We start from the raw sequence: 27,522 nt of genomic DNA on the forward strand, positions 1-27,522 counted from the left end.
CCACTAACTCACTCCTTTGCTGGAATGGCAGGGATCATAAAAAGTGTAGGACATAAATGATCCTTGTCATTAAAGAGCTTACTTAGCTGCAATGACAGCCAACTATGCATGACTATGATGTATCATAGGACCAAAGTAAAAGCACTGAATTTTCCTTGGAAACAGAAAATAGGAAACAAATACTGTAGTTTGCTATACCAGAAGCTAACCTATGGACCCAAGACTTAATTTAAGTATTTCACGTATGATCATGTTAACAGATCCAATAAAACAGACAAAATACGTATAAATCGAATGAATAAACATACGGTAAGAATGGTCAAAAGAGTCCTAGAAGTAGAGAAACTTGAGTTAGGGGTTAAAGGAATAAATGATGTTGAAAGACACCAGGTAACTTCTAGTGAGCATGTAAGTCAATTTGCAGAAATAAAATCTTTTGCATAGAGATAAAGATAGAATTTGGATATAAATCAATGCTGTAATACATTCTAAAAAGGTTAATGTCCGTTAAGTTCATGGTTTGTTCATTACTGAAGAGGCAGGGTCTGCTTTTAACATTTGTTAATTGTAGACATGGAAACAAGAGGCTGGGAAACCTGAGAGAAATACATGACCTCTCTCTGCAGCTGACAGAACTATTGTCCTATCAAAGTTCCAAGGTTTGTGAGTATTGCTAAAGCTTCCAAATATACACTAAGAATAATTTGAGGGGTTAGAAATCTTGTGTAGCTATCAGGTTCTGAGCTTAAGAAGATGTTGATGAGACCTTTCCTTTCATAGTATTCTCTAATTCCATTCCAAGAGGTTCACTTCCTAAAAAGGTCCCAAAACCTAGATATAGACCGGATCCCCTAAGATAGAGCATATGCTCACATGTATCCATAAATTAGGGCAAAATATATACCTGAAAGCAAAATTACACAATAGTCTGCAGTGAGTCAATATCAAGTTCATAATGAAATAGTGTATACTTAGACTTAGATACCCTCCTCATCTACTTCCTATTACAGTTCTCTCACTCATTCCAAAGCTAACCTCATCAAAGCAAGGACTGAAAAAGCCGAATAAGGGCAAGAGACTGGCATACTTTAATGATGACTCTTTAGTCACGATCAGGCCACCACATCAGCTGGGGCCCTAATCGGGGAGTCATGAAATTCCTAAACAGACATGATGGGCCTAGATCTCAAATAAATCCCTCTCTCCATTGTTACTGGTCATTTCGATCAGGAACAACAAAATAGACCCCTTTGTGGGCCCCCATAGGACCTTGTCCTCGACTTGAATCAACAATGGTAGAGAAGGTTCCATCCTCTGAAGGGAGGCTGGACAATATACTCTATGCTACACCTGAAGAAGATGGGTCCTGATATTGGGGCAGCTTGGAATATTCCTACTGATGACCACTGCGAGCTCATATCTACAGGGATGCAGAGGTCACATAGGCTCCTAAACTAAATATAGGCCCCAGATCACATCAAATTGATGGTGTTTACAGTTAACAATATTTATACCCTTTTCCCATTTTTGGGAGCTACTCTCTTTCCTGATCCAGCTTTCTGGTCCTTCTGCCAGCCATGACATCATCATCTCCCCAGACAGTAACTTGGATCCACCTGCATATCAAATCTCAGGCTCAGGGGAAAAAAGAAAAAAAAAAAAACTAGTATAGCCATAGGCCCTTTGGAATATAACTAAAATATGCCTACTAGCTATCTAGAAAATGGAGGACCCCCACCCCAACTCTTCATCTGCACTATTCTATCCTTTATGTCCATGATTGTTCAACAATTTGTTTGGCTTTGTATGTTAACTCTCTTTTCAACCACCAGGTTCCAGATGTTAGCATGATGGTAACCAGACTTCCCTGGACAGACAACTCCACGAAGGTGTCCTGGAGCTCTGCTTCCCCAGAGCCCTTCCACACTAGGGGAAGAGAGAGAAAGGCTGGGAGTATGGATCAACCTGTTAATGCCCATGTTCAGCAGGGAAGCAATTAAAGAAGCCAGACCTTCCACATTCTGCATCCCACAATGACCTTGGGTCCATACTCCCAGAGGGCTAAAGAATAGAAAGGCTATCAGGGGAGGGGATGGGATTTTCTGGCCTTAAAGCCAGCCCCCTCCCCCTCCCCTCTGCTCCATTGCTGACACTATGGTCCATTTACATAATCATTGTTTTGCCTGAAAGATCCCCACCACATTATCCCCTGAGGGTATTGCTAATTCAGTTAAAACCATTGCAACAGTTGCCAAGTATGCTTCCTCCTTCCCAGCATGCCTTTTGCCTCTCTCCACCCCCTTTCCTAGCCAATCCCATTCCCAACTTGCCACTTCCATTTTTGCCCTATAAAGCCTGCTGCTGTTCTGGTTTCACTCTCTTTCTCTTCCATGTCCCAACCTGGAGAAGGGCTGGCATGCATAGTGGGAGGCAGCCATTTTGCTAGCTCCACGTGACCTAAACCCGCTGTGCTCACACCAGACTCTGGAACAGCTGCATCAATAAAGAATTGTATTAAAGGCTGCCATGAGTTCCTCGTCTCTCTCTCTCTGGCAAAGCTAGCCCAGCATGGGATAGAGTTCTTCTGGTGAGAATTGTGTGGAGTTGTATCCCTCTTATCCTATGGTTTAGTCAATGTTTCCTTTTTATAAATAAAGAATTTTTTTAAAAAGATGTTGAATCATGGTACAATGAGCTGTTTGTTTTTGTTGTTATTGTTTTCGTTCCAGGGAATATGTCATTGAGAAGTGTGCCAAGGAGAGCTATTTTTCATAAACGCTCTCACAAGGCATTAATGACCAAGTTTGGGACCATGGCTTTTCCTAGCTTTCCTTTTATTTATTTATTTTTCCTTGCCATAGTTTCTTTGCCATACTTTTTCTCTGGACAGATATACAAACATAATCTTTCTTCTTTGTTCATATTCTAATAATTATTATGGACTCCAGTCACATAACTAAGATAAATCAAGTATGAGGCTGCTCCATTTCAGATTCCTCCAGCTTCTATTAGTCACTCATAAGACTTGACATTCTTCTTTTTTAGACTTGATTAATTTACTTTTATGAGAGTGAGAGCTATCTGCCTTGACATTAGGCAGTACCCAGAATTAAACCAGGGATCCCAGACATTTAACTCCTGTGTGCTACCATTGCATTATCACCCTAGTCCTATTCTTACTCTTTTAAAAAAAAATATTATCTTTATTTGTTTATTGCATAGAGACAGCCAGAAATTGAGAGGGTTGAGGGTGATAGAGAGGGAGAGAGAGAGAAACCTGCAGCACTGCTTCACTACTTGCAAAGCTTCCCCCCTGCAGGTGGGGACTGGAGGCTCGAACCTAGTTCCTTGCATATTGTAGCATGTGTGCTCAACTGGGTGCTCCACCACCAGGATCCCTATTTTTACTCTTTATGTCAAAGAAATTTCTTTGGCCTAACATACTTCTATCCCCATAACCTAATGTACATCTCAGTTTTTGTACTTGTGTGTCTGTAGCATAGAAAGATAAACATCATCCTGTGATTTGGGAGGCACTTTGGTGTATAGAGCTTTGGCTTCAAGGTTGAAGGTCTTGGTTAGGAGATGAGAGTCTGTCACTATAAGCTCTTTGGTCCACCTCTGCCTAAGCTTCTAGTCCCACCATGGTTAAACAAGAACAATAATTTCTAGCTTGTCATATTCATAGGATGTGGAGAAGAATCAAATGAGCTCATGCATGTGACAGCTTTTGTAAAATGTGAGGTAAATAAAGTTGTGAAAAGTTGCTTTCATTTTGAGTCTTCTCTAAGTATATGCTGGTCTCAATCTACTGTGTCTTTCTCTTCTACTGCACAAAGCAACTAAAATCCCAAGTCTTTCATAAAACCTGAGTCAGAAAAGTGCTGACAATATTTCTTGAATTTCACAGTCTCCTGGAATTTACTTCTACAACTTCTTGTCTTCTTTGCCAATCTCTAAATGTATTCTTTCTCCTATGATCAGTACTATGCAGTGTTCAATAAATGTCTTTTGAACTAATGTATGAATATCTTGATATCTATTAGTCTGTATAATCCTATTTATATTGCAATAACACCCAGACCCTGAAATATCAGTGAAACCCAATGAAACTTTATTTCTTACTAATGTAAAACCTAATACAGATCAATGGGTTGGGTAGAGGCCTCTAATGACTCAGAGGTACAGGATTCCTTCATATTATAAATCAAGGCATGATTTCTAGTGATGTAGAAGGAAGAAAATAGAAAATAGAAAGAGCCCAGAGTATTCAACTACTTTAGACTATAAGTAACACTTATCATTTCCATTCACAGCCACTTAGCAAGAACTGATCAAATGACTTAACCAAACTGAAAAAAGAGAATGCAATACATCAATATATAGAAAAATTTATGCTGAATGACAAAAACCTTTTTTTCAATTCTTCAGCAACAGCCCTCCATGTCAACAAATATCATTGCCTATTTCTCTCTCCCTGTTTAACATTTTTACTTATTTATTATTAGACTGAGACAGAAATATTGAGAGATAAGAGGAGAGGGGGAGATAGAGAGAGACAAAGAGACACCCACAGCCCTGCTTCACCACTCATGAAGCTTTTCTTCTGCAGGTAGGGACCAGGGACTTGAACCTGGGTCCTTGTGCATTGTAATGTGTGCACTTAACTAGGTGCACGACCACTTGGCTCTGCCTATTACTATCTCAAATGCTGTTCTATGAACAGGGAAATGTCACAGTCAGGGAGACAAATAGGCTCCCTGATTTTATGGCTGGGATATTGGGATGTCTAGTTTGACAGTATAGTGTTCCATCCATTCTTTCACTTTGATGATTAAGTATTCCTCCAATTCAGTTGGGCTATTTACAAGGGGGTAAAAAGGGACCACGTTTTGGACAAATAGGGACCATTCTACTAGCTCTGTGCAGCTCACCCAGGAGAGATGAGATTTACTTTTTTTGCTTTGGCTCTGTTTGCTGATCATGAGTTCCATACACCCTGTGGTTTCATCTGGGGAGGAGGGCAAAAATAAAGGAGTCTTGGAGGCAGTGACTTCCAGCTGGACTTGTTTGGGTTGGCACAGACTTCATAAGCAGCTGTGACTCCAGAGCTGCTGGAAAATGTACTTAACACCCCAGGGGTCTGAGCAGGAAGGGGAAGGTTACAACTGATAGAATCTGAACAAGAGCTAACAAAAAAAAATTGATAAGGAGCAAAAGAAAGATATAGGGGCTAAGGATCAGGATCCAAACAAGCTGTGAAATTACTGTCATATCCTAGCCAGATAGAATGAATCCTTGTGTTAACTTTCATTGACTGAATGGAAGAGATGTGCAGCTGTGCTTCCTTCTTGCCTTCTTGTTGTGGTTGTTTTTGTTGTTGTTGTTGTTTGGTGACAGTCCAATCCTTCCCCTCTATCTCTGGAGCTCTTCAGTCTAAAGGGAAAATGTTCTTATAACCTGCCAAGACTCTAACTCCAGTCTCTGACTTCGCCCAAGATGATTTTATTTGTTCACCTAATTCAAACTAGCATTTTCTGATTCTCAGCACTGCCTTCTATCCTCCTACTAGATGTAGTTAGTATCTGTTTCCCATACCTCTGTCTTCATTGTGCTTTACAGCACAGAGACAGGAAGCTGAGCACTAAGCAAGCCCCTCTTCCTTATCTCGGGCATTGAATCTCAATGACTTTACTGTCTGCTTATGAAACGTGCTCTTAGGATTTTAGATGGTGGAAGACAATAAACTAATGCATACTGTCAGCAGATGGAGACCTTTGGCTGTGACCATGAAAGCAGATCCATGGAGTAGCTGTGATGGAAAAAGTGGTTTCCTGTAACCTACTGAACTGGGTTGGGTAGCAGCTGTAAGAGAAGCCTTGAAACCAAGAGTTAGCTAGCCACTGTTTTCAGTTCCTGCCACCCTTCCTGCAATTTGGTAACCACATATGTTCCCATTTAAAGCCTACTCCATTTGAAATGCCCACAATGTTTTTTATTCCCTATTTCTGAGTAATGTTGTGTTTCTATACACTATGAATTTCACATGGATATTCACTGACCATGGACTGTCCAAAGTCACTTGCTTCCCTAAAAAGCAGTCTGAACCATCAGGCTTGGGATGTCAACCCTTCAGCTCCAATACTCTGCTACTAGTTTCAGATGCTACTACGATGCCAACCTGACTTCCCTGGGCAGGCGACCTCACAAATGTGTCTTGGAACCTCACATCTCCAGAGCCCTATCCCAGTAGGGAAAAACAGAAACAGGCTGGAAGTATAGCTCAATCTGCCAATGCCCATGTCCAGCAGAGAAGAAATCACAGAAGCAAGAACTCCTACCTTCGGCATATAAAGATCTTTGGTCTATACTCCCAGAGGGATAAAGAATAGGGAAACTTCTAATGGAGTGAATGGGATATGTCACTCTGATGGTGGGAATGTTGTGGAATTGTATCCCTCTTATCCAACAATCTTACTGATCATTATTTTGTTTCTGTTTTTTTGTTCCCTTTTTTGTTGCCCTTGTTTTATTGTTGTAGTTATTATTGTTGTCTGTCTTCGCTGTTGGATAGGACAGAGAGAAATGGAGAGAGGAGGGGAAGACAGAGAGGGGGAGAGAAAGACACCTGCAGACATGCTTCACTGCCTGTGAAGCGACTCCACTGCAGGTGGGGAGCCAGAGGCTAGAACCAATCCTTACACTGGTCCTTGTGCTTTGCACCATGTGCGCTTAACCCACTGTGCTACCACCTGACTCCCACTCATCATTATTAAATCATTAAAAAAAAAAAAGTAGTCTGAACACATAGACTAAGACCTTGCTCCTTTTAATATTCCATAGTCCCTCTTTCCTTAGATTTTAAGGACTAAATCAGTTTTCACCTCCATCCCTACCCTGTCCCTTACTTTTCAATCATAAGTGATATGCATACCATGTTGCTTCCTACTGACTCACTCTAACAGTGATATTTAATTTTTTGCTCTAATCTTAGCTTTTTTTATTTAATCCTGCTTTTTCTATTCATGAGAGTGGATATGAGAATCAGTGAGGAAGCTCACTTCCTTTTTTTTTTATTGTTGTAGTTATTGTTGTTGTTATTGATGTCATTGTTGTTGTATAGGACAGAGAGTAATGCATAGAGGAGGGGAAGACAGAAAGGGAAAGAGAAAGACACCTTCAGACCTGCTTCACTACCTGTGAAGCGACTCCCCTGTAGGTAGGGAGCCAGGGGCTCGAACAGGGATCCTTACGCTGGTCCTTGTGCTTTGTGCAACCTGCGCTTAACCCGCTGTGCTCCAGCCCGACTCCTGGAAACTCATTTTTTATTGGAGAAGGCCATAAGCAAAATAAGGGTGAAGGAGTGACAGGGGAAATGGGAAGGAGGGTCTGTGTGTGGGAAGAGGGATGGGGGCGATCACAAAGAGCAAAAAGAAGAAAGCAGAAAGTAACATTTCTGCAATGAAAATATCATTGCCAGATTCTTCAACGCTCAGCCTGATAATATAATATTCACAATTTGGAACTTGCATTTTGTTCTGATCAACTGGTAAGCCTTTTAAAATTGGTAGCACATTTTCTTTTTCCTTCCTTCCTTCCTTCCATCCTTAATCTTCATTGTTAGACTGCTTCCAATCACTTTTCCAGACAACTCTGTGAGATCTCTGGACCAGTTGCATCAGTGGTAGAGAGCTGGTTAAAAATGCAAACTTTCGGGAGTGGGGTGGTAGTGCAGTGGGTTAATCGCACGTGGCGCAAAGCACAAGGACTGGAGTAAGGAGCCTGGTGGGGCCCTGGCTCCCCACCTGTAGGGGAGTCGCTTCACAGGCTGTGAAGCAGGTCTGCAGGTGTCTATCCTTCTCTCCCCCTCTCTGTCTTCCCCACCTCTCTCCATTTCTCTCTGTCCTATCCAACAACGACGACAACAATAATAACTACAACAATAAAACAAAAAGGACAACAAAAGGGAATAAATAAATATTTTTATAAAAATGCAAACTCTTGGGAGTTGGGCGGTAGCACAGCGGGTCAAGTGCACATGGTACAAAGCACCAGGGCCTGCATAAGGATCCCGGTTTGAACCCCCCAGCTCGAACCCCCAGCTCCCCGCCTACAGGGGGTCGCTTTGCACGCTGTGAAGCAGGTCTGTAGGTGTCTATCCTTTTCTCCTCCTCTCTGTCTTCCCCTCCTCTCTCGATTTCTCTGTCCTATCCAACAACAGCTATGAGAAGTGCAACAACAAGGGCAACAAAATGGGAAAAACGGCCTACAGGAGCAGTGGATTCCTAGTGCAGGCATGAGCCCCAGAGATAACCCTGGAGGCAAATAAATAAATACAATAAATACAATAAAATACAAAAAAAATGTAAACTCTCCTAAGAGTATGGATCTACCTGTCAATACCCATATCCAGTGGAGAAACAATTACAGAAGCCAGACCTTCTACCTTCTGCACCCCAAAAAGATGCCAGGTCCATGCTACCAGAGGGATAAAGAATAGGAAAACTTTCAGTGGAGGGGATGGGAAACAGAACTCTGGTGGTGTGAATTGTGTGGAATTGTACCGCTCTTATCCTACGGTCTTGTAGATCATTATTAAATCAGTAAATGAAATTTAAAAAAGAAAGAAATGTAAACTCTCAGGCCCCCACTATTGCCACAAGAAAGCTGAATTTACATGTTTAGCTAGACCTCCACATGATTCAGTCTACAGTGAAGATCAAGAGGCTCTGCCCTACACCGTTTCCCTTATCTGAGAGGGAAGACAAAAAAAGGAAGGACACCTGGAAGTTGTAGTAGGCCTAGGGTGTGGCTTAGAAAGAAAGTGAAGACAAAGCCTTAGAAGTGAATAAATATGGTCATCATCTTCTCCATGAATTAGTCATCTTACCCAAATGGCCCACGTGCTTCTCTGGTATGTGCCTCTCCATTTTCCTGATTAAAAGTTTAAAATATCTGGGGTGGGGAGGAAAAACCTTTGAGAAATAGTTTAACAACGATTAAAAAATCACTCATTTGAATCTTATAAATACAAAAAAAAAATCACGAGACATATGCTCAATGGAGTATTACTCAGCAATTTAAAAAATCTATAGTGTTTCCTTTGGGACTGAATGAATGGGACTGGCAGTGATCGTGCTTAGTGAAGTAAGGAAGGAAGTAAAGGACAACTATGGGGTGATTTCATTCATAAATGGAACATAGAGAATTGAAACACACAAACTTGAAAAAAATAAATATATAGTCATCTTGGGAGAACTACAGTGCTAACTGTTGGAGAGGGGTGAGGGCACAGCACAGAACTTTAGTGGTGAGAGTTGTGTGGAATTATATCCTTTTTATCTTATAAGTTACTAGTAAGCCACTAGTAAAAATAGATATTTTAAAAAAAGAGGCTCTGCCCTACAATTCCCAACATGGAGAAGTAAGAGGTAGTAAGAGAGAAAGTTGGCTTTAGTTAAGCATGCACTATACTGAAAGCTCTTTTCCTTGACAGACTCAAGGCGGAGTTACAAACAACTGATGAGATGGGCGGGGCTAACAAACATTTCCCTACCACATGCCAAAAAAAACTTGCTTAGACCATATGCTAGTAGTTCTTTTTTTTTTTATTATTTAAGAAAGGATTAGTGAACAAAAACATAAGATAGAAGGGGTACAACTCCACACAATTCCCACCACCCAATCCCCATAATCCCCCCCTTCCCATGGTAGCATGGACCCAGGGTCGTTGAGGGTTGCTGAAGGTAGAAGGTCTGGCTTCTGTAATTGCTTCCCCGCTGAACATGGGCGTTGACTGGTCGGTCCATACTCCCAGTCTGCCTCTCTCTTTCCCTAGTAAGGTGTGTCTCTGGGGAAGCTGAGCTCCAGGACACATTGGTGGGGTCTTCAATCCAGGGAAGCCTAGCCAGCATCCAGGTGGCATCTGGAACCTGGTGATTGAAAAGAGAGTTAACATATGAGGCCAAACAATTTGTTGAGCAATCATGGATCCCAAGCTTGGAATAGTGGAGAGGATGTGTTAGGGAGGTACTCACTGCAAACTCTAGTGTACTTCTGCTTTCAGGTATATATTTTGCAGTAGTTTATGGATACGTGTGCACATAAGCTCTCTCTCACAGAAACTGGTGTATATCTAGATTATGGGACTTTGTTAGAAAGTGAACTACCTGAGATGAAATTAGAGTGTACTATAAAAGGAAAGGTCTCACCTGAGTAATGAAGTTGAAGGGTTGTCATTCCACACGTGAAGTCTCTGGATACAGTCTGAAGTGAAGCATATTGAGGTGGCAATCGTTGCTTTGGTTCTTAATCGTTGCTAGTAGTTCTTAAGTGTAATGAGCATCTGAATCATTGAGGAGCTGGCTAGAATAGAGAATGTCAGGTCCTCCTTTCAGGGTGTGTATGTGTGTGGGGGGGGGGGGTACAGATAGAGAGACAGAGAGGAAGGGAGTGTCCAAAAGACAATGAAATCGAAGCTTTTATCAATGCAGTAGAGACTGGACTCAAAGCTGAGTAGCACACATGGCAAAGCAGCACACTGTTCCAGAAAGCTATTTCACTAGCCCCCTTCCAGAGTTTCTGACTCAATAGTTCTATGGTGGACCTGAGAATCTGCACATCTCTCCACTAACTAGGTGATGTGGATAGTCTAGCTCAGGAAAAATAGCTTGAAAACAACTTCCCAGAGTGATAAGAATATTGAAATAGTAAGTATTTCCCTTTTACAGATAGTTTGATTTCAAATTTTTTATTGAATCTGTCGCTGGAGACCAGACCACTTTCTTTCCTCCTCTCTCTCTTTCTGGGGCTTGGTATCTGCATTAAAAACCTACTGCTCTTAGTGGCCATTTTTCCCATTTTAGTGGAAAAACAGAGAAATTTAAAGGAGGTAGGGAGACAGAGAGGGGTAGAGAGAGAGACACCTGCAGACCTGCTTCACCACTTGTGAAGCATCTCCCCTGCAGGTGGGGAGCCAGGGGCTCAAACCTGGATCTTTTCATGGTCCCTGCATTTAGTATATGTTCACTTAACCAGAAACACCACCATTCAACCCCTGATTGCTTTCCAGTGCCTTCCAGAAAGAAGTCCTTGTGGAAGAGCTTGGGATACACTCCTACCAGCTGAACTGGATTGAGAGGTAATTAGGAGGGAAGGTAGAATAGTCCTATTTTCCCAGCCATGTTATCCAACAACCCTAGAGACAGTAGCTTGGTAAAGAATATTATATATACATATATGAAATCTGGAAGCTATCATTTCAGTGGAGAATATTTTGCCTTTTCATTACAAGAGAAAGCTAACATTTCCTATCTTCCCCCCCCCCAAAGTAGACAAACATAAAACCAGGGCCAATTTCTTACAATTTAGTAACCTCAGTACCAACGAATTATATTCCAGGACATGAGAAACAACTGTTGTAGCATTAGAGCTTGAATAGTTTAATCTCAGCTCCTTAAAGGGATAAAAGAACCAATATTTTCATTCCCTTGTGATATTATCAAGACATGATAAACAACCAAGACTATAGTATTAATTGCATTAATTTGGAGAGGAGAGAGGCCACTTTAATTGCTCCAAGCTGGAGAATAATTTTTTATGGGCAGACAATAATTCCATAAATTCACATTAGAGAGGATACTTTGTCTTTTATATCAACAACAAAACTTCTGGAGATAGGAAAAAAACAACTACTCCTTTTTAAGGTGGATTTCAATAGGAAAAAAATTCACTGTTGACATATATAATTTATTGAACACATTCTTGTATAGCTATTTAATAAAAACAAGCACAGAGAAGGTATTTGCTTTGAAATAATAATACAAAAGAGGGACTAGGACTGCCACAGCTAGATATAAATATTTTCTCATTCTATAATTTCAGTAATAAAAATTATCCACATGATGAAAGAGAAAAGGAAAAAAGAAAGGACACTTGGAAATAGTAATCAGTGTAGATATGACTTAGAAAGGAAGAGAAGACAGGAACATAGAAAGAAAAAAAAAGAAACACACACATATATATCCCATATCTGTGACCTCAGAAGAACTATTTCAGTTTCCAATAGAAGGGATAGGGACACCGAACTCTGGTGGTGGGTGTCGCTGTCGGTCCGCAACGACATGGACACCAGAGTCTTCTTCCTCAATTCCCTTTATTTCCTTCTTATGGCCACCTTAAGTACCTTTCACTGTTACATAGTCAGCCAATGGGCATTAAGCAAGCATACAGCATTCATAGATCATGCAGCCTTCTACCAATCATAAAACAGTTCACGTGTACAGCACGCAGTCTGTTCAGTTGGATCGTCCAACTTCTGCAAAGTTGTTTACCACTTTACTGGTTTAGCTACCACGTGGCCGGCGCCATCTTAGGGGCATGATGTGCAGTGTCATTATGGCTCCCTGTTATCTTATGGTTTTGTAAATCAGTATTAAATCACTAAAAAAAAAAATAACTAAATGAATTTATCAACTAAGTATCCTAGGATTGAAAATGAAGACTGTGGTTATACACTTCATAGTATTGGGAGTCTTCAGAATCTAGCTAGACATTCAGGCCCCTGATACTTGCAACTGTGAAATGCACGCTTAGAGTGCTTCTTTAACTTCCTTGGATCTCATCTTTTAGTGTAAGTTCTGTTAGTCTTGTGCTGAACTACTCTCCTCAACAAAAGTTACCGATAAGAGAATTGGAAGACCCATTTCCCACAACTTAGTCTAAAATAACTTCAGAGTCAGTAACAGGGAAACCCAGCAAAGTATAAAACTATTAGTATAACTAGGGAGTTTCTAAAACAAGTATTTAATTTTTTTTGTATTATCTCTATTTATTAGATAGTGACATCAAAAATCAAGAGAGGAGGGAGTTGTTACAAAGAGTGAGAGAGACACCTGAAGCAGCCCCTCTTCACCATTCACAAAGCTTTCCTCCTACAGGTGGGGACCAGGGGTTTGAACCTGGGTCCTTGAACATTGTAGTATGTGAGCACAACCAGGTGCACCACCACCCAGCCCCTTAGAACAAGTACTTTTAAAGACCTATACCAAGTCTCTGGGACCCAAGATCAAAGTGACTAATCACTCGTGATAGATTCAATAGCTCTTCAAAGCTACTTGCTAGAGGTAACCTGAAATCTCTCCTTCCATGGCAAATGAACCAAATGTGCTATTATTTATTTATTTATTTATTTATTTCCTTTTGTTGCCCTTGTTGTATTGTAGTTATTATTGTTATTGATGTCATTGTTAGATAGGACAGAGAGAAATAGAGAGAGGAGAGGAAAACAGAGAGGGGGAGAGAAAGATAGACACCTGCAGACCTGCTTCACTGATTGTGAAGCAACTTCCCTGCATGTGGGGAGCCAGAGGCTTGAACTGGGATCTGTAAGCTGATCCTTGAGCTTTGTGTCACCTGCGCTTAACCAGCTGTGCTACTGCCCGACTCCCACAAGTGTACTTTTTAATCCCTAAAAGCTTTCATAGATAGAGTCACTTAGCTATAGTTTCATCACCAAAACTGTAGAAGTTAAAATTTGACTAATTGGAAAGTAGGCTCAGTCCCAAAGAATTTTTCTTAGTCAAAATCAATGTGCTTGTTTTTCTGTATCCCACCAGATACTTTTTTAGGTTTGTTTTATCTGAGAGTGTTTCTGGATGAAGTTAACATTTGAAACTGTTAACATTATAAAGCATATGGATCATCCCAATGTGAAATGGACCTCATTGAAACCCTCAAAGGGCTGAATATAGTCCCAGAAACTATCTTTAACTGGGACATAGGCTTCAGAATCAGAGACATCAGGAGACTCAGATTGGAATTTACACTTTTGGTTCTCCTAGGTCTCCAGCTTACTGACTACATATAGATCTTGGGAATTCTCAGCTTCTATAATGATATAAGCCACTTTATTATAAATCTTTCTACATGCACCATAAAATCTATCATTATTCCTAATGTATACTATTAAACTATATTAAGGATTCTGTTTCTATAGAGAAGCCAGACTAATAGGACCAATTATAAACATCCTGTTCTTTTTTTTATATAGTTAAATTGTTTACTTCCTTTCTTTTTAAAAAAAATTTACTTATTTATTCCCTTTTGTTGCCCTTTTTGTTATTATTATTGTTATTATTGATGTTGTCGTTGTTGGATAGGACAGAAAGAGAAATGGAGAGAGGAGGGGAAGACAGAGAAGGGGAGAGAAAGATAGACACCTTTGGATCTGCTTCACTGCCTGTGAAGCGATTCCCCTGCAGGAGGGGAACCAGGGTCTCCAAATGGGATCCTTAAGCCCATCCTTGCATGTTGTACCACGTGCACTTAACCTGCTGCATTACCGCCCAACTCCCTCATTCTGTTTTTTATTTGTGGTTGGTATCCATGTGACCTAATTCCCATCGATGAAATGTGAAGGGAATGTTGAGAGTGAGTGTTTCTGGAACAATTTCTCTCTTTAAATAAGAACAAGAGAAACACAAACAGAAGTTTTCTCCTGCTATTGGTTGGGGTTATGTGAGTATTCCTGCAGACATCACTCATACATCATAGATGACACAGAGAGAAGGAGGGGACATAATTTCTATTGATATAACTGATCTACTTCACCAACTAATGTAAATATTTAGCCCACCTGTAGACGAGAAACAAAAGGGGGGCCAGGTGCAAGGACTTGGGTTTAAGTCCCTGGATCCCATTTGCAAGGGGAAAACTTCAGTAGTGGCAAAGCAGGGTTGCAGGTGTCTCTATGTTGCTTTCTTTCTCATTCTCCCCTCTCAATTTCTTTCTGTCTCTAACCAATTACAAATAAACAAATAAATATGTTTTTAATTAAAAAAGAGACTAATGGACTTCTGGAGGTGGGGATACGGAGCAGCAGCAGCTGTGTTTCTCTTCTCTTCTCTCCTCTCCCGGGTCAACTAGGAATGCCAAGGGAGACCACCGGGGACTGCAACAAGACAGTACTAAAACGACTTCAGGAACCCACCAAATCACCGGTGAGTGCAAACATAGGTGGCCCATGGACAGAGAGGAGCCAAGGGAGAGATTAAGTGGCTGGTAACAGTCCAGCTATTTACCAGTTGAGATACCACCTCCAGTCTGTTTTACCAACAAAAAGACTGAAGGGAGGAGAGGACTCCAATAAGACTAACCAAATGCAATTGTGAGTCTCCATTGCTACTGCCCTCAGAATACGGAGCATTTGGGGGGAGGCCCTGTGCTGACACCAGTGGACAGAAAACTAAAGGGGAAACTCAGGAGAAGATCTATACCTCTGTGGCCTATTGGTGAGGCTGTGAGAATCTCTTTGCATAACCACTTTTGCATAGTCTCTGCTCCACCATGCTTTATCTCTTGGTCAGGAGTCAGTGATTAAGCTAAGAAGCCTACTTATATTTTAAAAGCCCTCAGTCTCCCATAGCCTACAGGGAAGAAAAAGAACAAAAGAGGCTTTTAAGCCACTGAGCTCCAAATCAGGGATTAAAATAATATTGAAACAACGTCAATTTCCATAACTATGAACCCTTTAGTTACCTTACTTAGACACAAGTCAATCCAGGCAAGAGTGATCAGTAATTTGAAAAGTACTGAGAGAGGGACCTCATAAAATGCTATATAAAATGGTTAAACCAACAAGAAGAAATATTGGAGAAATGAACCAGGACAGGAGTCCAGCTAAAAGCCCCACAAAGGTTGAAGCACAAAATAATGAGGTCAACATTCAAATACTAGTTCAGGAAATAATCACAGGAGTGAGTAAAGAGTCTGAAAGAGTTATCATCATAAATGCAAAAACAACAAATGAGACTACGGAAGAAAACACTAATTGTCTCAAGGTTATTAGAGAGCTGAAAGCTGAAATAGCTAAGCTAAGAACACAACTAGTTGAACAAGCTATAACAGTATCAGAACAGGGTTACAAAATAGATGAATTCCAGAAAACAGTAGAGGGGAGAGAGAATAGAATCAATGAGGATGAAGACAGAATTACAAGATAAAGGATGAATTAGAGACAACTAAAAAAAGAAGTAAGAGATCTCAAAAAGAGATTAAGAGATTCTGAAAACAACAACAGAGACCTATTGGATTACTTCAAAATAAATAATATACACATTATTGGCTTACCAGAGGAAGAAAGAGATGGAGGGGAAGAAAGCATTCTTCAGGACATAAGAGCTGAGAACTTCTCTAGTTTAGACAACATCAAAGACATAAAGATTCAAAAATCCCAGACAGTCCCAAACAGAATTAACCCAGACTTTGTTTTTTATAATTTTTCAATATTTATTTTATTTTGTTGCCCTTGTTGTTTATTGTTGTAGTTATTATTGATGTCATCATTGTTGGATAGGATAGAGAAAAATGGAGAGAGGAGGGGAAGACAGAGAGGGGGGAGAGAAAGACAGATACCTGCAGACCTGCTTCACCACTTGTGAAGTGTCTCCCCTGCAGGAAGGGAGCTGGGGGCTCGAACCGGGTTCCTTACACCGACCCTTGTGCTTTGCACCATCTGCGCTTAACCCACTGCACTACCGCCCAACTCCCAGAATTAACCCAGACTTAAATACACCAAGACACATCATATTTAGAATGGAAAGAAATGAGGATAAAGAAAGGATCCTAGGGGATTCCGGAAGATGGCAGAATGAGTAGCTGCTAGTGGCTTGAGATCCGAAAACATCTACTGGAAATGGTAGGATTTTTTGCCTTTAGCAGGGCAGTTAATAAGGGGTCCTTGCGGTGACACCAAGGAGGTGACTATAATTCAATTTGGGTTAGAAAATAGAGTAAAAAGAAACAGAAAAAAAAAGTTGTAATTACTATTCCTGAAGCGCACCCCTAACACCCTCCCCCCCATAACCAGTCCCTGGGTGCCAGAAATCTGCTCCTAGAAGGCTCCCCTGCTGAGCTTCTTTCTTTACCAAGATTCCTGTCCCACCAGGGGGTGTCATTCATTCTAATTCTATTCCTTTCTGAAACCCCCCAGCCTTTCTTCTTTCTAAGTGGCCAATTTCAGCTACAAATATTCCACCAAGCAGAGCCTTATTGAGACAGGGAAAGACTGCCAGATTATCTTGAGGCAATTAGAGAACTGAAAGCTGAAATAGCTGAACTGAGAAAAGAAGCTGAGGGAAGGGAAAGCAGACTAACAGAAGCAGAAAACAGAATTCGTCAGACAGAGGATGACTTAGAGAAAACTGAGAAAGAGGTGAAAGAGCTCAAAAAGAGATTGAGAGACACGGAAAACAACAACAGAGACATATGGCATGATATCAAATGAAGTAACATTCATATAATTGGCCTGCCAGAGGAAAAAAGAGAGGAGGGGGAAGGAAACATTCTAGAGGAAAATATAGAATAAAACTTCCCAGACCTGAACAACAGAGAGGACATTAAGATTCAAGAGGTCCACAGAGTTCCAAACAGAATCAACCCAGACCTGAAGACACCAAGACACATCATAGTCACAATGAGAAGAAGAAAGGATAAATAAAGGCTGCAAGAGAAAAACAAAGAGTCACATACAGGGGAAAACCCATAAGACTATCAGCAGACGTCTCCACTCAAACTCTAAAAGCCAGAAGAGAATGCCAAGATATCTATTGAGCCCTGAATGAAAAAGGGTTTCAACCAAGGATAATATATGCTCCTAGACTTTCATTCAAACTAGATGGAGGGATCAAAACCTTCTTAGACAAACAATAGTTAAAGGAAGCAACCATCACCAAATCGGCCCTGAAAGAGGTTCTAAAAGACCTCTAATAAACAAGAACATCACTATAATACTTGCAATATATAAGAGCAAATAAAAATTTGTTGAACAATGGCACTACAATACATTAAAACCATAATATCAATAAATGTCAATGGCTTAAACTCACCCATCAAAAGGCACAGAGTGGGGGGGGGGGGGTTGAATCAGAAAACATAGCCCAACTTAACCATAGCTGCTTAAAAGAATCCCATCTGACACAACAAGATAAACACAGACTTAGGGAGTCAGGCGGTAGTGCAGCGGGTTAAGCGCACGTGGCGCAAAACGCAAGAACCGGCATAAGGATCCTGGTTCGAGCCCCTGGCTCCCCACCTGCAGGGGAGTCGCTTCACAGACAGTGAAGCAGGTCTGCAAGTGTCTGTCTTTCTTTCCCACTCTCTGTCTTCCCCTCCTCTCTCCATTTCTCTCTGTCCTATCCAACAACAATGATGACATCAATAACCACAACAATGTTAAACAACAAGGGCAACAAAAGGGAAAATAAATAAATATAAAACAAAAAAAAAACACAGACTTAAAGTGAAAGGATAGAAAACTATCATACAGGCTAACGGACCACAAAAAAAAAGGCAGGAACAGCCATTCTCATCTCAGACACATAGATTTTAAATTTAATAAAGTAATAAAAGATAGGCAAGGACATTACATAATTTTTAGAGGATCAATCAGCCAAGAAGACTTAACAATTATTAACATCTATGCACCCAATGAGGGACCATCTAAATACATCAAGCACCTACTGAAAGAACTTCAAAAATACATCAATAGTAATACAGTAATAGTGGGAGACTTTAACACCCCACTCTCACACTTAGACAGATCAACAAAGCAGAAAATCAACAAAGACACAGGAGAATTAAATGAAGAGATTGACAGACTAGACCTCTTGGACATTTTCAGAGTCCTTCACCTCCCAAAACTGGAATACACATTCTTTTCAAATCCACATAACACATACTCAAGGATAGAACACATGTTAGGCCACAAAGACAACATCAATAAATTCAAGAACATTGAAATCATCCAAAGTATCTTCTCAGACCACAGTGGAGTAAAATTAACATTTAACAACAGACAAACAATTATTAAAAGTCACAGAATTTGGAAACTAAACAACATACTCCTTGAGAACCACTGGGTCAGAGAGTCACTCAAGCAAGAAATTCAAATGTTCCTGGAAACAAATGAAAATGAAGACAAAACCTATCAAAATATTTGGGACACAGCTAAAGCAGTATTGAGAGGGAAACTTATAGCCACACAATCACATATTAAACAACAAGAAAATGCTCAAATGAATGACCTCACTGCACACCTCAAGGACTTAGAGGAAGAGGAACAAAGGAACCCTAAAGCAACCAGAAGGACAGAAATCTAAAATTAGAGCAGAAATAAACAACATCGAAAATAAGAGAACCATACAAAAGATCAATGAAGCCAAATGTTGGTCCTTTGAAAGATTAAACAAAATTGACAAACCCCTAGCCAGACTCACCAAACAAAAAAGAGAGAAAACTCAAATTAGTAGAATTGTAAACGATGGAGGAGATCACAACTGACACCACAGAAATCCAGAAAATCATGTGAAACTTCTATGAAGAACTATATGCCACCAAACTAGAGAATCTGGAAGAAATGGAACAATTCCTAGAAACATATGCCCTTCCAAAACTGAACCAAGAAGAACTACAAAACCTAAATGCACCAATCACAGACAAAGAAATTGAAACCGTTATTAAGAATCTCCCCAACAACAAAAGTCCTGGGCCAGATGGCTTTACAAACAAATTCTACAAAACTTTCAGGAAACAGTTAGTACCCATACTTCTTAAGCTATTCCATAAGATTGAAGAAACAGGAATACTCCTTTCCACCTTCTATGAAGCCATCATCACCCTGATACCAAAAGCAGATAGGGACAGAACAAAAAAGGAAAACTACAGACCAATATCTCTGATGAACATAGATGCCAAAATATTAAACAAGATCTGGGCCAACTGGATACAGCAGCATATCAAAAAAATTGTTCATCATGACCAAGTGGGATTCATCCCAGGAATGCAAAGCTGGTCCAACATCCGTAAGTCAATCAATGTCATTCACCACATCAATAAAAGCAAAGCAAAAAACCACATGATTATCTCAATAGATGCAGAGAAAGCCTTTGACAAAATTCAATACCCATTCATGCTCAAAACTCTACAAAAAATGGGAGTAGATGGGGAATTCTTCAAGATAGTGGAATCCATATATAGCAAACCTACAGCCAACATCATACTCAATGGACAGAAGCTGAAAGCATTCCCCCTCAGATCGGGGACTAGACAGGGCAGTCCATTGTCACCATTACTCTTCCACATAGTATTGGAAGTTCTTGCCATAGCAATCAGGCAAGAGAAAGAAATCAGAGGAATACAGATTGGAAGGGAAGAAGTCAAGCTCTCACTATTTGCAGATGACATGATAGTATACATCGAAAAACCTAAAGAATCCAGCAGAAAACTACTGGAAGTTATTAGGCAATATAGCAAGGTGTCAGGCTACAAAATCAATATACAAAAATCAGTGGCATTTCTTTATGCAAACACTAAGTCTGAAGAAGAAGACATTCAGAAATCACTCCCATTTACTGTTTCAGCAAAATCAATCAAATACCTAGGAATACAGTTGACCAAGGAAGTGAAAGACTTGTATACTGAAAACTATGAGTCGCTACCCAAGGAAATAGAAATTGATACCAAGAAATGGAAAGACATCTCATGCTCATGGATTGGAGGAATAAATATCATCAAAATGAATATTCTTCCCAGAGCCATATACAAATTTAATGCAATACCCATCAAAGTTCCACCAAGCTTCTTTAAGAGAATGGAACAAACACTACAATCATTTATCTGGAACCTGAAAACACCTAGAATTGCCAAACCATCTTGAGGAAAAGAAACAGAAATGGAGGCATCACACACCCAGATCTCAAACTATATTATAATGCCATCATCATCAAAACAGCATGGTACTGGGACAAAAATAGGCACACAGACCAGTGGAACAGAATTGAAAGCCCAGAAATAAGTCCCCACACCTATAGACATCTAATCTTTGATAAGGGGGCCCAAAGGATTAAATGGAAAAAGGAGGCTCTCTTCAATAAATGGTGCTGGGAAAACTGGGTTGTAACACGCAGAAGAATGAAATTGAACCACTTTATCTCACCAGAAACAAAAATCAACTCCAAATGGATCAAAGACCTAGATGTCAGACCAGAAACAATCAAATACTTAGAGTAAAACATTGGTAAAACAGTTTCCCACCTACACCTCAAGGACATCTTTGATGAAATAAACCCAATTGTAAGAAAGACTAAAGCAGAAACAAACCAATGGGATTACATCAAATTGAAGAGCTTCTGCACAGCCAAAGAAACTATTAAACAAAGAGACTCCTCACAGAATAGGAGAAGATCTTCACATGCCATACATCAGACAAGAAACTAATCACCAAAATATATAAAGAGCTCAACAAACTTAGCAACAAAAAAGCAAATGACCCCATCCAAAAATAGGCAGAGGATATGAACAAAACACTCACTCCAGAGGAGATCCAAAAGGCTAACAAACATGAAAAACTGCTCTAGGTCACTGATTGTCAGAGAAACGCAAATAAAGACAACATTGAGATACCACCTAACTCCTGTGAGAATGGCATACATCAAAAAGGACAACAGCAACAAATGCTGGAGAGGCTGTGGGGACAGAGGAACCCTTTTGCATTGCTGGTGGGAATGTAAATTGGTCCAGCCTCTGTGGAGAGCTGTCTGGAGAACTCTAACAAGGCTAGACATGGACCTTCCATATGATCCAGTAATTCCTCTCCTTGGGTTATACCCCAAGAACTCCATAACACCCAACCAAAAAGAGGTCTGTACTCCTATGTTCATAGCAGCACAATTCATAATAGCTAAAACCTGGAAGCAACCAAGGTGCCCAACAACAGATGAGTGGCTGAGAAAGCTGTGGTATATATATACAATGGAATACTATACAGCTATCAAGAAAAATGAACCTACCTTCTCTGACCCATCTTGGACAGAGCTAGAAGGAATTATGTTAAGTGAGCTAAGTCAGAAAGATAATGATGAGTATGGGATGATGCCACTCATCAACAGAAGTTGAGAAAGAAGATCTGAAAGGGAAACTAAAAGCAGGATCTGACTAAATTGAAAGTAGGGCACCAAAGTAAAAACCCTGTGGTGAGGGTTAGGGTGGACATATGGCTTTATGGGCCAGTGGGGGTGGGGGGTGGGGGTGAGTGGGTGGAATGGGACACAGTCTTTTAGTGGTGGGAATGGTGTTTATGTACACTCCTAGTAAAGTGTAGTCATATAAATCACTAGTTAATTAATATGAGAGGGGGAAACTAATTGTATGTCTCCAAGTTTTTAAAACAACAGACTGAGTCTTTTTAATATATAGGCTGTGTATTTGATATGCAGACTGTCTCAAAAGCCTAGATAGATCAGAAAACAATCAGTGGCACCGTTATATAAGATACTGGGTACTATACAACAAACCCTAACAAAAGGACTCTTCAAAGTTAACCCAATTACCAAATAATGTGATGATAATATTAACTATTCATTGTCTTGTTGAGCCCTAAGACAGCAGGAACCTCACGTCTCCACTATAGAGCCTATATTTCCCCCAGTCCTGGAACCTTAGGATAGGGTCCACTTTCCCGCATGCCTCTCCCAATCCATATCAAATAATATTGTATCTGCCAGTCGCAACCTAATCAACACAATAATTGCCACCTCAACATGCTTCAGCTCAGACTGTGTCCAGAGACTTCAGGTGTGGAATGACAACACTTCAGCTTCATTACTCAGGTGAGACCTTTCCTTTCATAGTATTCTCTAATTCCATCCCAGGTGGATCACTTTCTAACAAAGTCCCAAAACCTAGATATAGACCGGGTTCTGTGAGTGAGAGCATATGTTCACACGTATCCATAAACTAGTGCAAAATATATACCTGAAAGCAGAAGTACACTAGAGTTTGCAGTGAGTACCCCCCCAACACTTCCTCTCCACTATTCCAACCTTTGGGTCCATGATTGTTCAACAATTTGTTTGGCTTTGTATGTTAACTCTCTTTTTAGCCACCAGGTTCCAGATGCCATCAGGATGCTGGCCAGGCTTCCCTGGACTGAAGACTCCACTAATGTATTCTGGAGCTCAGCTTCCCCAGAGACCCACCCTACTAGGGAAAGAGAGAGGCAGACTGGGAGTATGGACTAACCAGTCAACGTCCATGTTCAGCGGAGAAGCAATTACAGAAGCCAGACCTTCCACCTTCTGCAACCCACAGACCATGGGTCCATGCTCCCAGAGGGATAGAGAATGGGAAAGCTATCAGGGGAGGGGATGGGATACGGAGATTGGGTGGTGGGAATTGTGTGGAGTTGTACCCCTCCTACCCTATGGTTTTGTTAATTTTTCCTTTCTTAAATAAAAAATAAATTAAAAAAAAAAAAAACAAAGAAAAATGAAAGGATCCTGAATGCTACACAAGAAAAACAAAGAGTCACCTACAGAGGAAAACCCATAAGGTTAGCAACAGACTTCACCACACAAACACTACCAGAAGAGAATGGCAAGAAATCTATCGAGTGCTTAACGAGAAAGGCTTTCAACCAAGACTGCTGTATCCTGCTAAACTGTCATTGAGACTAGATGGAGGCATAAAAACTTTCTCTGACAAGCAACAGTTGAAAGAATCAACTATCACCAAGCCTACCCTGAATGAAGTTCTGAAAGGTCTCCTATAAAAAGTCAGATCATCATAAACATGCCATATATCAGAACACTCTAAAAATCTACAAGAATGGCATTAAAATTTCTTCACTCTTAGATATCAATAAATGTCAATGGCCTGAATTCACCTATTAAAAGGCACAAAATAGGAAAATGGATCAGAAAACACAACCCAACAATATGCTGTCTGCAGGAAACCCACCTAACTCAACAAGACAAACACAGACTCAAATTGAAAGGATAGAAAATTATCATACAAGCCAGTGGATCACAAAAAAGGGCAGGAACAGCTATCCTTATATCTGACATGATCAACTTTAAGATAAATAAAATTTAAAAAGATAGGGATGGACACTACTTAATGCTTAGAGGTTCAATGAAGAGGACTTAACAATTATTAATGTCTATGCACCCAATGAGAACCCATCTTAATACATCAAACATCTACAGAAAGAGCTACAGCAGTATGTTAGCAGCAGCACAGTCATAGTAGGGGACCTCAGCACCCTACTCGCTCAATTTGACAGATCATCCAGGCAGAAAATCAATAAAGACATGAGGGAGATAAATGAGGAGATAGATAAACTAGAACTATTGGACATTTTCAGAGTCATTTATCCCAAGAAACTGGAATACAGATTCTACTCAAGTCCACATGGGTCATTCTCAAGCACAGACCATATGTTAGGCCACAAAGACAGCATCAGCAAATCCAAGAGCATTGAAATCATCCCAAGCATCTTCTCAGGCCACAGCGGAATTAAACTAACACTTAACAATCAACAAAAGATTAGTAAGAGTCCCAAAATGTGGAAGTTCAAAAATACACTCCTTAACAACTACTGGGTCAAAGAGGAAATAAAGGAAGAAATCAAAATGTGAAAAAGAAAAAGATTATTAGTCTCTTTTTTTTCCAGAAAGAATATAGTCTTTAATTGGCTTTGAAATTTTATAAAATAGTAATAGTAATATATATATATATATATATATATATATTATAATTGGATCCTTGCCTTCATGAAAATATTTCACAAGTGTCTAGAATAGACTATTTCTGGTAAGCAGATAGTTTGTGGTCTTACATCCAAGTCCTTGATCCACTTTGAATTTACTTTTGTATTTGGTGAAATATTGTGGTTCAGTTTCACTCTTCTGCATGTTTCAACCCATTTTTACCAACACCATTTATTGAAGAGACTCTGCTTTCCCCATTTAATAGTCTGGGCACTTTTGTCAAAGATTAGATGTCCATAGGCTTACTTCAAGGCTGTCAATTCTATTCCACTGGTCAGTATGTCTGTTCTTGTTTCAGTACCAAGCAGTTTTGATGACAATGGCCCTATAATACAATTTGAGATCTGGGACTGTGATGCCTCCAGTTCTGTTCTTTCTTCTCAATATTGTTTTGGCAATTCTAGGTTTTTTCTGGTTCCAGATAAACATTTGTAGCATTTGTTCTATTCTCCTAAAAAATATTGTTGGGATCTTGATGGGGATAGCATTAAATTTTTATATGGCTCTGGGTAGTATATTCATTTTGATGATGTTAATTCTTCCAACCCATGAACATGGAATATCTTTCCACTTCTTTGTGTCTTTTTCAATTTAATTAGTGACTCATAATTTTCAGTATACAAGTCTTTCACTTCTTTGGTTAGGTTTATTCCTAGATATTTTCTCATTTTTGTTGCTATAGTAAAAGGCAGGGCTCTGGGGAGGCAGGGTTCCAGGACACATTGATGGGGTCATCTGCCCAAGGAAGTCAGGTTGGCATTATGGTATCATCTGGAACCTGGTAGCTGAAAAAGAGTTAAGATATAAAGAAGAACAAATTGTTGACTAATCATGAACCTAAAGGCAAGAGTATCGCAGATGAAGATGGGGGGGGGTCTTCATTTTGGAAAAAGCTAGTAGGTCTATTTTAGGTATATTCCAAGGAGCCCCTGGCTTTACTAGTTTTTGTCTGAGTTTGACAGCTAACATGCAGGTGGACCCAAGGAATCGTCTATGGAGATGATGTCATAGTTGGAAAAAGGACTAGAAAGCTGGATCAGGGAAGAGAGTAGCTCCCAAATATGGGAAAAGTGTATAAATATTGTTAACTGAAAACCCCACTGATTTGAGCTGGGGTCCATATTCAGCACAGGAGCCTATGTAACCTCTGCATTCCTGTAGGTCTGAGCTTGCATTCTGAGGTCACGTGCGTGGAATATTCCAGGCTGAACTGATAATATTTTTAAATCAATTTGCTTTTAAATGTTCTGTTACTGGCATCAGAACCAAGTCAGAGGAAGAATCTCTTTGCTAATATCACTTTTTAGTTTTGTTTTTCCTCCAGGGTTATTGCTGGGCTTGGTGCCTGCACCATGAATCCACCGCACCTGGAGGCCATTTTTCCCCCTTTTGTTGCCCTTGTTGTAGCCTTGTTGTGGTCATTATTATTACCATTGTTGATGTTGTTCATTTTTAGATAGGACAGAGAGAAATGGAGAGAGGAGGGGAAGACAGAGGGGGAGAAAAAGATAGACACCTGCAGACCTGCTTCACCGCCTGTGAAGCAACTCCCCTGCAGGTGGGGAGCCGGGGGCTCGAACAGGGATCCTTAGGACGGTCCTTGTGCTTTGTGCCATGTGCTCTTAACCCACTGTGCCACCGCCTGACCCCCAATTTTTTTTTAAGTTTATCCTTTATAATCTATTTCAGCCATAAATTTGAATTAAGAAATACATTGTGGACATAACATAATGGTCATTTTTTAAAATTATTTATTTATTTATTCCCATTTGTTGCTCTTGTTGTTTTATTGTTGTAGTTATTATTGTTATTGTTGTTGATTTCATCATTGTTGTATAGGACAGAGAGAAATGGAGAGAGGAGGGGAAGACAGAGAGGGGGAGAGAAATATAGACACCTGCAGACCTGCTTCATCGCTTGTGAAGCTACTCCCCTGCAGGTGGGGAGCCAGGGGCTTGAACCAGGATCATTATGCTGGTCCTTGTGCTTGGTGCCACATGCGCTTAACCTGCTGCACTACCACCCGACTCCCAAACATAATGGTTATTAACAAAGATTTTTCAGGCCTAAGGCTCCAAAGTCTCAGATTCAATATCCAAAACCACCATCGATTAGAACTGAGTAGGGCTCTGGTATCAGAAAAAAAAATTTTTTTAAATCATTCATTGTTTACCTGTAGGTTACTAAAAGTTGTCCCTATAGAAGCATACAAGCTGTAATGAAATGTATATTTCTTCTGCCTATGAAACTGTACTCGAATTATGTTTGGCACAAAACATACCTGTAGCTGGAAGAGGACAAGAGGGATAGAAATTACTACATTTATTTATTTACTGTCACCAGAGCTTTGCTGGTCCTACATGTCTACACAATTCTACCTCTCCTGGGGGCGGTCATTTTCTGTTTTTTTCTAGATAGAGAGGAGAGGCAGAGAAGGAGGAGGAGACAGAAAGAGGAGAGACACCACAGCATTGCACCACCATTCATGAGGTTTCCCTAGTGCATGGTGCTCTTATGTTGTGGCCAGTGGCTCAATCCTGAATTCTTCTATGTGATGAAATGTATGTTCTACAAGGCTAGCTCTCTCCTGCCAACATTGCCCTTTTTCTCTTTTGACAGCAGGTCATATCAATGCTGCCAAATGACTCTGATTTCAGGTATTAATGGAAGGAATGATTATTCTAGCTTTTGCTTTCTTTTTTTGCCTCAAGAGTTATTGCTGGTGCTCGGTGCCTGCACTACAAATCCACTGCTCCTATAGGACATTTTTTCCAATTTTTAAAAAATATTTATTTATTATTGGATAGAAACAGAGAGAAATGGAGAGGGAAGGGGAGAGAGGGAGAGAAACAGAGAGACACCTGCAGCCCTGCTTCATCACTTGTGAAGCTTTCCCCCTGTAGGTGGGGACCAGAGG

The sequence above is a fragment of the Erinaceus europaeus genome, chromosome 1 (genome assembly GCF_950295315.1).
Source record: "Erinaceus europaeus chromosome 1, mEriEur2.1, whole genome shotgun sequence".
Classification (NCBI taxonomy): domain Eukaryota; kingdom Metazoa; phylum Chordata; class Mammalia; order Eulipotyphla; family Erinaceidae; genus Erinaceus; species Erinaceus europaeus.